This window comes from Cynocephalus volans, chromosome 1 (assembly GCF_027409185.1).
Source record: "Cynocephalus volans isolate mCynVol1 chromosome 1, mCynVol1.pri, whole genome shotgun sequence".
NCBI classification, from domain to species: Eukaryota; Metazoa; Chordata; class Mammalia; order Dermoptera; family Cynocephalidae; genus Cynocephalus; species Cynocephalus volans.
In genome coordinates, this window is record NC_084460.1 from 202,669,463 (window position 1) to 202,683,745 (window position 14,283).

Consider the following 14,283-nt stretch of genomic DNA (forward strand, 5'->3'; position numbering starts at 1 on the left):
TCTTGTGTGTCTATAGGTGTACAGATATTATGGGGTTTTTTCTTAAAAAAAAAACTGTAAACCAGTTGTGTATGGGTGGAGTTAGTGCATATGGGTGGCACCGCCACCTTGGCTGGCATTTACTGCCTTGGATGTCCACTCCGTGCAGCCATGCTTTCTAACCTATGGCTCCAAGGACCTTTTGGTTGGTTACCTAGCTCATAGACTTGTGTGTGAGGGGTCAGGTGACCCAGCCCCCCTCAGAGCCTGGCATGTGAGGGGTCTAGGAACCGGGCCTGGCATGTGAAGGGTCTGTGGCCCAGTCTGTGAACGGACTTGAGGGGTCTGTGAGCTCCAGACCCAGCCCTAGCTTGACAATTGGCCCAGTCGGCAGGATTACAGGCAGGGAAAAGAGCACTACAATTGGCCCAGTTGGCAGGATTACAGGCAGGTAAAAGAGCTCCAACACTGACCAAGATCTGTCAGCCCTGGTCCCAATCAGCAGAACTACCCAACTGACACTTATTCATGTGAAGTAATACGTGATTGTTGTTGTAAGACAGTAAGTTTTAAGAAGGTTACCCAGCAACAGATAACTGATACATTTCATTTTCATAATTTTCATTTTTACTTATGATAGAATTCACAGAGCTTATAAATCATAACAATCTATCTTTACTATATTTTTATAAACAGATAAAAAATAGATTCAATCAAATCCATACAGTAAAAGGCCTATTTTTTAAGTTCAATAGGTTTTATTACCACACTCATCTTCTCTGTCTCCCCGGCTAACCCCTAACGTGTTCTCCACTTTTAAAATATCATTTCTAAATGTCATGTTCATGGAATCATACAGTCTGTAACCTTTTGGGATTGGCTTATTTCACTCAGAGTAATTATCTGGAGATTCATCCACATTGTCACATGTCCTTTGCTTTTGATTTTTGCTTAGTATTCCATGATATGGATGTACCACAGTTACTTAACCATAAATAAGTTGCTATGAACATTGTGTACAAGTTTTTACGTAAACATGAATTTCGATTTCTCTGAAATAAATACCCAACAATTCAATTGCTGGTTATATGGTAGATGTTTGCTTAGTTTTTAAGAAAATGACAAAATGTTTTCCAGAAGTTGTAACTTTTAACATTCCCATTAGCAATCCATGAATGATCCAGTTTTTCCACATCCTTGTCGGTACTTGCTTTTGGGTTTGTCTCTATTTTTACTTTAACCATTCTGATAGGTGTATTATGATATTTCATTGTGATTTTAATTTACATTTAGCTAAAAGATAATGAGGTTGGACATCTTTTGATGTGTTTATTTGCTATCTGTATATATTTCTGGGTGAAATGTTTCTTGTCTTTTGCCTGTTTGAACTGGTTATGTAACTTTGAGGTTTGAGAGTTCTATATATACACTAGAAACTAGTCCTTTTTTGCATATGTGGTCTACAAACACTTTTTCCAACTTTTTTTATTTTGATGCGCTCCAATTTGTCATTTATTTCTTTTATGGATTATGCTTTGGGTGTCAAATTTAAGAACTCTTTGCCTCACCCTAAATCTTGAAGATTTTGTCCTTTTTTTTCTAAATGCTTTATATTTATATGTTTTATATTTAAGTTCATGATCCATTTTGAGTTAATTTTTATAAAAGATGAGAGGTTTAGTTAGAGGATCCATTTTTTCCTATGTATGTCTAATTTCTACAGCATCATTTGTTGAAAAGACTATCTTTCCTGTACTGAATTACTTTTTCAGCTTCATCAAAAATCAGTTTGGCATATTTGTGTTGTTCTGTTTTTAGGTTTTCTATTCTGTTTCATTGATCTATGTCTCTGTCCCTCCACCAATACCAAACTGTCTTGATTTTTGTAGCTATGTAATAAGCCTTAACTCAAGGTAGAGTGATTCCTCATATTTTATATTACTTTTCCAAGATTATTTTAGCTAATCCAGTGCTTATGTGTTTTTTATATAAACATTAGAATGAGCTTATCCATATGTAAAACTGTAAAATAAAACAAAATTTAAAAACTTGGATAGATTTGACATCTTTATTATTTTGAGTCTTTCAATTCATGAACATGGTATATATCTCCATTTATTTACATTTTCTTTGATTTGTTTCATCAGAATTTTGTAATTTTCAGTGTACAGATTCTATACATGTTTTAAGTGTACACCTATATATTTTATTGTCTTTGAGGCAATTTTAAATGATATGGTGTTTTAAATTTTGATTTCCACATGTTCACTGCTAGTATATAGAAATTGATGTTGCATGTCAATCTTGCATTCTATGATTTTGAATGAACCTATTAGTTTTATAAGCTTTTTTGTAGAAATCCCTTTAGATCTTCTATGCAAACAATAACATCATTTGTAAATAAGGAAATTTTATTTCCTTTCCAATCTGTATGCCATCTTCTTCCTTCCTTCCTTATTTACTTATTTGTTTATTTATTTATCTGTTTATTTATTTATGCCTTATAGCACTGGCTAGAATGTCTAACTATACACTAAAGAAGAGTGGTGAGAATGGATATTCTTGCCTTATTACCATCTTGGGGAGAAAACATTGAGTCTTTCTTCATTATGAATAATGCTAGTTGTAGGGGTTTTATAGATGCTCTTTATTAAGTTGAGGTAATTGCCCTCTATTTTTAGTTTGCAGAAAGTGTATGCAATAGGTGAGTGTTAGATACTATTAAGTTCTTTTTCTGGCTCAACTGATACGATCATAAAATTTTTCTTATCTGCACTGTTTAAATGTTGAAATGTATTGATTGATTTTCAAATGTTGAACCAGCTTTTCCTGGTTCCACCTGAAATAAATCTCACTTGGTCATGCTGCACAACTATTTTTATACATTTTAATTTAATTTACCAATATTTTTTTGAAGATTTTTAAGTCAAAATTCTTTGCAGATATTGATCTATAACTTTTTGGGGGGGGCAGTCTTTGTCTGATTTGGATATCAGAGTAATACTAGTGTCATAAAATGAGTTGAGCAGCAGCAGTATTTTCAGTTGCCTAGTTTTTACCCTAATTAACCATCCATCAAAAATGGAAAAGATACACAGACACATGGATTGTGGTATTTTATAAAAAGCAATACTATAGAGCAACAGGAATAAACAAGCCACAACTGCACACAAAAATATACATGGATCTCACAAACATTATGTTGCAAAAAAGCAAAACACAAAAGAGTATATTCTACAGGATTCCATTTATATAAAGAACTAAATAAGGGAAAACTAATCCAGGATGTTAGAGGTCAGAATAATGCTTATCCTTTTGAGAAGTGGTGCCTGAAAGGGTCCATAAAGGACAGCTTTCTGGGGTGCTTACCATGTTTTGTTTCTTTATCTGGGTGCTGGTAATACAAGTGTGGACATTTCTGTACAATTTGTTGAGTCGTGCACTTACCTATCCATTTCTGTATGATTGATAAACTTTGATAAAAAAGAAAAACAATATCCACTACCCAATCACCAACCCCACAGAGAAGCTCCCCTAGCATGTGTGCGCACACACACGCACACACACACACACACACACACACACACACACACACACACACACACACACTCTCTCTTTACTTCCTGTTTGAACTTCCAGTGGCTGGGGGCATACAATTCAATAGTCATGTAAACATAACATAAGAACAGCTGTTTTATAGTGTGTTTGACTGGAAGGACATAAATTTCATTGTTTTTAAAAAAGAGCCACTATCTCTTTTTCTTTCTTTTTAGGCTTTAGGGTTGAACCGCTTCACTGGTGTCCAATTGTCCAATGTACAATTCCAGTGAAAAGTTTGAGAGCCATTCATATTTCTAGCAGACAGCAAATGGATCAAAACGTAGTTCTGTCAACTACTTTTCATTTGATGTACTTTTTTTTTTTTTTTTTTTTGATGTCTGCTTTGTACTTGAAGGTGGGGATATTACAGATAATTCTTTGTAACAATACCAGCTATTTAAGAATAATTGAGCCTGATAGCATCTGTGATTGTAACATCATTTCTTTACTGTTCTGTACTTAAGAATGATAAATGAATAGAGATCTCTTAAATACATATTAGAAAATGAAAACCATGATTAGTAGTAAAGTACACTGAGAACCTGAGAATATCCTGGCTTCAAAATGATGAGTAGAAATGGTAGACTCCGGTGGTTGGTGGTACTGTCTCATATCAAAAAAGCAGACAATTCACTGAAAACTACTTCTACCCAAGAGATTTAAGGTTCTTAAGCCTTCATACACTTAGAAAAACCCCTGGCCCTTCTAAATGCTTCTGATGATTTGTGAAACAGCACACTGCAAGAAGCCTGCAAAAAACATTCAGTGAGGACTCTGAGGAACAGGAAGACTTCTTTGAACAAAATCAATTTGCTCCAACTGTGCTGCACGGTCACTACCAAATTGCCCTCCCAAGAAACAGAGTTTCTATTGATCCACCAACCTCTATCACCCTTTCTCTCCACTTCTCTACCCTATTATTTTACAATTTTCAGGAGAGGAAAAGTTGTTAAAAAATAAGTTATGTTTGCAGACTGAAAACATACAAAACTGTGATTTGGTAAATAGATTAACCAGCAGGGGTTCTCAAACTTTAGTATCCATGAGAATCACCTGCAGAGGCATTTAAAAATTTAGATCCTCATATCTCAACCCCAGAGATTATGATGCGGCTCTTGATTCTGAATTTTTAATAATTATCCCGGGTGATTCTGATACACAAGACCTGGAAGGAGAGAGAGAGTACCAGGCTGAACAAACAGAAATTTCAAGACTGAAGAGCATTTTTGCAAGAGAATAAAGCTCGTTACTTTTTAATACAAATGGCAATAATAACTGGATATGAATAGTGCTATCATGTATCAGTAATATATGAGGCCTGATTTATAGAAGTCAGATACCAGTAAATGTCATATATTCCGCTCATTCATTCGTTCAGTAACTATTTATTAAACACTTAGGGGCCAGGGGAAGGCCAGGTCTGGAGGACATAATGGTGAAATATTCCTTAAAAAACCAACTGTGTAACATAGAAAGAAAGAAACGTAAGCATACTTGTGGGTGGATTGCGCTATGTGGATGATCTTATTTATTTAAGCCTTGTTTCCTCAGGACAAACCAACCAGTGCAAAAATAAAGAATCCAGGTCACAAGCTTGAGTGCGAAGACCACCATTATGATCAGGGATTCTGACTCTATCTGTGTCCCTGGGGAAGCTCATTTTGAATGCTCTACAGATCCTTTCTCCCTCCATGAAATTCAATTGGTTGAGCAGACCAGGCGTCTTCAAGACAAATCACACACACACACACACACACACAAACCGGGGCGGGGGGGGAAGAAGATATAACAACCACAATTACTTGAAGTTGATATGACAAGCAAACAGAAAGGACATTGTTGGGGGGGAGGGGGGGAGGGAGAAGGGAGGGAAGTTTTGGTGATGGGGAGCAATAATCAGCCACAATGTATATCGACAAAATAAAACTTAAAATAAATAAATAAATAAATAAATAAAGACAAATCAGCTAGCACCCAGAAGCCCCTGCAAAATACATGGCATGTCCTCCGGGTTCCCCCGAAGGTGGCCAAGCTTTCAGCTCACCTGCAAGGGTCAGACTGCAGATGACACATAACTTAGGGTTTACAGCCCTTCTGGAGTAGAGTGTCTACCATGACTTTCAAAAAAATTTTCCTAGTTACTGCTCTCCCTGTTGGATACCTATGCCGTGCCTCATAAGTAGAGAACAAAGCTACTCATCGACACTCACCTCAAGCCAGGAGCAGTATTAATTTTCCCTTTCTTTTGAGGACCTGAATTTTGGAATCTGGGGTACCCCCTTAAAAGCTTTTCCTGTGTTGCCTTAAGCCCTTCATTTACTTGATTGCCTGAGTGAGACACTGTAGTGGGCATGTGCCAACAAAATCTTGTTCCCACACTTCTGGTATTAGGCACTGTTTCTCCAGTTATCATTATTAGGTATAGGATTGACCTTGCCAGGAACCAGAAGAGGGCCCAGCGTGCTTCCCAAGGTTTTCTTGACATACTGAGCGAGAAAAGCAAACTATGATTTTATGTACCTCGTTCTTTTGTTTTTTAAGTTTAAAATTTTAATACTTATAAATTTTTAAAAATTTACATGTGCTGAACGGTATCAGCGCTAACATTCTGTGACTGCTAAACCACAAACTGCGGCATGGAGCTTCTTTCTTTGTGCAGAGAATCAAGTCACAATACCAATATTTCCGATTTGTCATAATTTTAGGTGGTAAAAGCCTGAGCTCAAAACACACTTGAGGTCGGATCCCCTGAGTGCAGATGTGGTATTTAATTTGAGGCTAGGAAAATTAGCTGCTAGTACATATCTGACAGCTTCTAATAGCTAAGAGGCTAAGAATGCAGACTGAAAAAGAGAAAACGAAACCTCCCCAGTGCTGAGGAGACCTGGGAATAGATGAAGAGCAAACTACAGTGGGCGAGGAGGGTAAGATGATTTGTGGTGTGAGCTTCATGGTGTCAAAGGTTGGTGGTCTCCTTTGTGTAAAACAAACAACAAAACTTTATGTCTAATTCAGATCATTTCTGCAAAGTGCACCGAATTGCTGAAAGTTGACTTGAGTCTTGTTCCGTTCTTCAGTTCATTTGGCCATTTTAATTTTGGAAAGCCTGGAACTTTGATATGTAATGCAGTGAAACTGGAGCGATAACTATGAATCAGCTTCTGCTGTTTGGTGTTAACCACCTCTGTCATATATATCTCTTTGGATTTTGAAAGGTGGTTTAAAATTTTATAAATGAAATTCCATATATATCTCTTTGGATTTTGAAAGGTGGTTTAAAATTTTATAAATGAAATTCCATATATGTGCAATAGATATGGGCACCATTTTCAGTACTTTTTCTCCTTTTATGAAAACATAGGTGGCAAGCCAAAGTTTGAAGTTTTCGGTATTAAATATTAGGTAGATATATGCCAGGCCATGAGTCTCAAAATGCTGTCCTCGTTCTTTTTATTTTGGTTGTTACATCACTTGTTTATGTTTTTATTAGAAAAATAATTATAAAATAGCAAAAACACACACAAGATCACAAGGCATTCTCTTAGAATTTTGTCTAGCCAAATGAATATATGCATATAAACATATGTACAATATTTATATGTGTATTTTAACAACTAAATGTCAGTGCCCATATTAATTTGAAAACTACTTCTTTTACTTAATGTATCATAAGATCTTTCTATTTCAAAAAAATTATTGAGTTCTCATTAATTTTAAGATTGTATTGTACTTATTTTATCGATTTACCATGTTTTACTGAACTAGTTCTCTGAAATTCAATATCTGGGACTGTTCATGATTTTTCACTATTGTAAGCAATTCTACATCTTTTAACAATGTCTTTGAGAGCCTGTGATTAACTCGCTTTCTCTTGCATCTTCATGAGTTTATCTAATCATTTCTGTAGGTCCTGTTCCTGAAAATACAACCACTATTTCAAACAAAATGAATTTAAAAAAATTAAATCTTTACACTAACACTGTAGAAAAAGCAAGCCACTTCAGCAAAACAAATTTGGCCTTAACTGGGGTCAAATAAATGTCTTGAAACATAATATTTGTTAGCTTAAACAAAGTTCCTAACAATACAATTTGTCCAAAAAATAGGATTTATTCTAGTTGCAAGCACAAGCATTTTTTTTCCAGTGGAGCCATCACTACTGATCATTGAAGTCTGATTAGTTGTAGAAAAGTAAATAAGTAATTATAATAGCAGTAGCTGCTATATACCTCATACCACACCTTAAAAAAAATTATTAGATCTTTCAGTGACTCCTATTGCTTACCACCACAGATAACAGAAAGAAGATTGAAGCTATACAGATGGGCAAGTCTGTCTAGACTTAATGCTAAAGACATCAGATGAATAAGGAGGTTAAAGGAGAAAAAAAAAATCAGTAAGCTTGGCAGATAATGGGACACTCACCACCTAAGAATTGGCCCAGAGACCTGTGCACTATTCCCAAGACACCGGTATCTTCCATTACTTCCAAAATGCATGTGGAAAGGACAGTGCTGAGTCACTCTATGAGTTGGACTTACCTTTTATGGGATGTGATTGCTATAGTGATAGGAGGGGATCGTGTAAATTAGAGGATATGAGGAGCACTGTGTTATTGAGATAAACTTGGACCATATATAATTTTGTACCAACGTATTTTTGCAAGCTAGTTTTGGCATTTTTCTTTGCCTCCTTCCACAATGATAGAATACATCACAAGGCTAGTAAAATATAGCGAAGTTTCATTATAGCTAGAGAAGTCTCCATTACCACTGAATTTCCTTGCATCTTCTGGGAAGTGACTAGAAGTTGGGGGAAATAAAAGTCTGACAATCACTTTACCATCTCATCCTGGCTGTGACTCTTCCAAGATAACTTGAGAATAAATATTGGGCTGGGAAGTAGCTTACATCCAATGTGAGGACAGTACTAGAATGACTGCTCTTTCAGTCTTTCTCACATCAGCCTACCTTAAAATGCCTGTCTGAGAAAGCTCAATGCTGCCAGAAGAGTTTACCATTTGTTTCAGCCAAAACTTGGTGATAGGCTAGTAGGGCCTTGAGTCCCTTCTTAGAGCAGTTACTTTAGAAAGCTTGCAATTACAAATCCTTTCTCTCCCCTTTGAGATACATAACGGCTATTACCAAGAACTGTCTCCACAAGGACCCAATGCAAACATTCAGAGAGATAGTTCTCACTGGCAGGCCCTGTGGTAGGGTAAGAACCTAACTTTGAAGAAGCACCTTGCTCCAACTTGCACCACTACTTCCTGTCAAAAAGATATATGAACTTTGTTTCTCTGGATAAGCACTAGTTAGCAAACCCAGATGACCTAGTCACATGGACCAATCCCTCCTTGACACCCTTCAGTGCCTTTCCACTCACACACCCCAGCATTTAAACAGTCTCCTGTCTTTGTTCCACAAAGGTGTTACAATGAAGCTCTCCCCTATAGCAATAGTTATCACTGAATGAAATCTGACTTTGCTGCCTTTAATAGGTGTATGACTTTGTGTCTCTTTGGCAATACTGATTGCTGGTGCTGTGACAACATTCAGATCCTACCAATTCTGATCTATAGTACTGAACATCTTTGTGGTCTTATCTAACAGGATTCCTGTTCTCCTGACAGTTCTGAATTCTGCTCATCATTAGATCCCTAGTGCTTTTCTCGCCTGCCTGAACCTCCAGATTCTCAACCTTCCTGGCCTTGAAATATGCCTGTCAACCCTACTCCACCTCTTCTCACGGGCCTGGCAATGGGTAGGTTGTGTGGGAACACTGAGGTAGGCGATACAGGACACATAAGGCATTGACATAGACAAGAAATTCATCTGTAACTTACAACCTATATTATTTTATTCTTATCCTTTTAAGGACTCAGCCTTAATTTTGAAAAATAATTATTTTATTTATGTCTATTGATATCACATTCACCAATTACTAAATTTAAAATAATTATAGTATTTATCTTCAAGAAGATATCTCATCATCCCTGTTTATTTCTATTGGTTCTTGAAAATAAAGTAATGGGGAGATTATAGGTGTGAAGTGAGCTAAAGACTGAGGACATGGGTTGTTCAACCTTTTCACCAGCTCTATTTGATTATCTAGGAATCTGTCTTACAGCACAACAGTGATATAATTTCCTCTGCTTCTAATCCTTTAACACCTTTTAGACTGCTTAAAAGAAGCAAATGCTCTCTTGACCACTGTAGCCAAGAAAACAACACATATCTCTCGAATTTGAACTACTTCTCATTTTGATTTTATAGCATTTGCTCACCCACCAGGAAGTAAGGTGGTAATAATAAAATAGCTTTTATTGCCAGCATCATATTTTTATTACTCTTCATTAAATAATAGTATTGAGGAAGTATTATTTATTAAGCTTTGATGATGTATTAGTACTAAAAAGAACACATAGTTAGGCTATGAAATGACGATGTGAATTTTAGATGTCACAGATTAATCTAAAAGCTTTTTTGCCTTTCTACTTCTCTCTTATCCCCCTCCACATTTGACTAATTGACAATTATTTGTTGTCACATAGTTACTGCTGTCCCTACAATGTGCTAAACAGTAATAAAAGACCAAGACTATATTCTACCACTACTGCAAACTAAGACTCCACCAGTGCAGTGCTTACAATATACTTGGAGAGATGATACTTATATGTGTAAAGCAATTAGCAAATAAGGCAATATATGCTAAGTAAAAATATTTTTTGTATTCTACTTTTAAGTGTCTATAAGTAAGATGCTCTGGCTTATGTCAATGTGGGACAAGAAAAATATAAGAAATAGAACAAGTGGCCCTTATTTAAAGGAGCTCAGAATTTAATTAGAGAAAGAAAAGATAATACATACATGAATATAGCCAGTATTTGCAAAGTAAATTGTGAAATTATTAGAAAAACACACTGTGAATAGGTTAACTAAATGGACACTAATTTATAAAGAATTATGGAGAAGATGAAATTGTAGTTAATATCAGCATACCCCTCCTCATCTCCCATCCCCCAAAGAAATATCTCTGTAGCCATGAAACTTAGTAAAAGATTAGCATCTCTCAGGTCCCAGTAGGTTTATGTAGGAATTCCACACAATAGAATTAGATGCACTTGTGTTTTTAAGACTGTTTTAATGGTCTGATGAATCTACACTGGCTATTTATAGTACCAGAAATGTCAAGGAAGAATCAACCAGAGACAGCACCATTGCTCTTCCCTAGACCTGTTCTGCACATACCACCTTTTCTAGGTGTGCCTAAAACATGAAATATACACTAACTCCTCTTGAACAACCTAAACCTCTTTAGAGAAGGATGATTGCTCAAGGATGGACTCAACAAGTAACTTCTTAGATTCTAGAAATCTACCACTTTATCAACCTAGTATTCTTTAGACCAGAATAATTGACTATTTCAATCAAACTATGACTAAGATAAAATTTTCCATATTTACCATATATGATGCAATTCCTTCTATTACTGATAAAATTTTAGTCTTGTTTGTTTATAAGACCCTTCATTTTAATTACTAAAAAGCTACCGCAAAACATATATACATTTTTTTAATAGAGGGCTCTAATACAGGATCCTAAAAAATGCTTTATTTCCAACTTCACCCTAAGCAGTTTTTAAGTAGCTTCTTCACCAAAAGCACGCCATTTTCAAACTACACTTATAACTATCATAAGATTCCCACAAGTTAAAAGGTGACTTGAAACTGCAACTTTAAATGAGAAACTAATAAAATTAAAATTTATTATCTTTTTGTACCAAAAAGAACACAATCCTTCAGAGACAAGAAACTCTTCTTGTTATTGTTACCAAAAATTGTAATAATAATACTATTGGGAGCCAGAGCCTCAAATTTAAGTGATTAAAAATAAAATCTGGGTTAAACATTCCCTATAACAGAGTGCATTAAGAACATTTTGGGGGCACAGTGACAATACAGTGACATGCTTTTGATGTTTCTGTGCTGGCTGAGGAGCAATTCAGGCTGCCTGGCCAGTTAACCCCGGCAGACCTGTTGACAGGGTGGCCAATGATAGAACCTCATCTTAATCTTGAAAGAATGACAAAGGGAAACACTGTATGTCTGCTCAGTCACTTCGTGGCGCCCATTTATTTGGTCTTGTTGGTTTTTTATTTCTTCACTCTGGTTTGTCTTTGTCCTATGGCCATAGTAACCCCTCTCCCAGTTGTCTTTCTCTCTCCATTTCTAGGTAAAGCTATGACAGGAAGAGCCTCTGCTCCATCCAGCTATTCTTTATGTTGCTTCCAAACACACAGTGGAAGTGTGAGGAGGTTGTTCATCTTTCCTCAACTTCCTATTTGACCATTTGGCCAAATATGTAAAAAACCTCTACCTTTCACCCTCCTGGATGAAAGTTAAATGAAATGGATGATAAAACCTAGGTATGAATACTGTATTGATTTTTACCTGAGGGCAGATCTGCTCTTATTTAATAAATATTCAGTATTCTAAACATTTGGTTCATATGAAGAGTGTTCTGCACTCTTGAACTCAACCTGATACCAATCCTACATTTGCCATGGAGAATGATCAAGATACCCCAAGATAATGAATAAAACCATAACAGCCTCTGGGATATCTCAGAGGAAAGGACCCTATCACTGGCATTTGTTTTGTGTCTATACTTCCCTCTTTGAGCTGCTCAGAGTTCACAGCTACTTCTACTTCTTGCCCAGTTACAGAAACACAGACATGATCTCTAAATTCTTTTTTTACTTGATGTCTTTTTCAAGTTGTGCATTATTAGGAAATTCATCTCCATTTATCTTCTTTTCCACCCTTTCCTGTCTCTCCTTTTTCCAAAGTGGACACTAGAAACAGCATTAATCATGGAAAGATTAGGTTAAAAAATCTAGATGTCATAAAATGAAACCAGATATTTCGAGGACACGATTTCAATAATTCCTCAAGTGCTTTGAAAGTGTCTAGGACCCCCTTTAAAATCCCCACAAAGTAATTTTCAGAGTTCTATGTCCTTTTCTGCGTAAATCTCTTTCTTTCAAATCAGCATTCAAGATGCATTTTGAAGTTCTTCAATTTTACTTTTTTTTCCTTTTATTTAATTACTAGAATTACAAGAGTTCTATTTTCTTACACATTTCTCAGCAAATGTACACTATTTCAAATGCATTAAGGCTAAGTAGTCTTTTGTGGACCAGCCTCAGGGGAAACACAAACACTATTTGTAACTGTTTCTGCAGGAAAATTAATTCTGAGTTCCAGGCAACTGATTTACAAGTGAACATTTGCATAGCTACCCATTTGTAAGTGGGAGACTTCTTTTGTCCTATATTATCTGCATTCTAAGCTGTAAGCCTGGCAAGGTCATCCAAATGGAATGATCCTAGGAAAAGTTTTTTCCAGGGTAAGACATAATCAACAACCCGGTTAGCTGGTGACAGCACAACAGTACACCCTGGAGAGATCTGGATCTCTTATTTCTTTTTCTGACCTCTTGCTTTCTCAAAATGGCAGACCTACATATTGCAGTATCAAGTCCATCCTGGCCATTAGCCTTGGAGCTTAAAAAAGTGACTTAACCTCTTAGCTTCTCAATCCATGAAATGAGAACAGCAACCTGATGGAATATTGTAACAATCAGAGCAGTATATGTGGAATCCTTAAAAGCACCCCACATTTAAAATAAATGGCAAACAAATGGAGCTATTGTTATTAATGATTCAAAGCATTGATTAGAATAGGAAAGACTCATGATGAAAATGAAATTGATTCAACAAAAAACAAGTATTGAGCCCTTACTGGGAAGCACTGTGCAAGATACAACAGGAATGCAAATTGGCAGAAAAACGGTGTAGTGTAGCCTAAAGGAGATACTAAGTCTCGGATGGCAAATAACATGAACCAACTCTGATCACACACATGAATTTTGTTTGGCCCTTACAACGTTTAAAAATTTGAATTGGTTGCCAACATTTAGAAACCAGAAAAGTTTGCATGAATATCTAAAATTTCAGATTCTCTTAAACATGTTTCTGCATGGCAGTAATCAGGTGGTATTGAGAAGCACATATCTTCTCAAATGGTCTTTGAGGCCTTCATTTCAACACATGCTCCACCTAGTCTATTGCACTGACTACCACACCCTGTAAGCAATTAGTTTTGTGATCCTTGTTTTGGACAATATGTTAAAAAGACATTTCTTAAAGAGTCCTTTACTACTTAGTATTTTCATAACAAAGTTTAAAATTGTCTATTTATCTTAGAAAGTCAAAATGAGTCCATATCACAAGAAATTAACAACTGGATGCATACATCAGTGTAGGGCTCTAAACTACACACTAATGGGTTATTTTTCAAAATGGACAGACTATTGCTTAAGCTGTATATTATGATAATATAATAATAATGATTTCACATTTACAAGTGCTTAGTGCCAGGGCCTGTTCTAAGCTCCTTACCTACATCAATTATTTAATCCTTACAAGTACTTTTCAAGGTAGGTATTTTTTTTCCATTTAGCACAAATGGAAACTGAGGCAACACCCCAAGAGATTAATTAACCTTTCTAAGGTCATACGGCTGGTAAATAGTAAAGCTAGGTCTCAAGCCAGGAAGTCTGGTGCCAGGGTCTGTGCTCGCAACCATTGTGCAACACAAATCCTTCAGTATGGTCCATACTTTCCTTGATAATTTGAAAT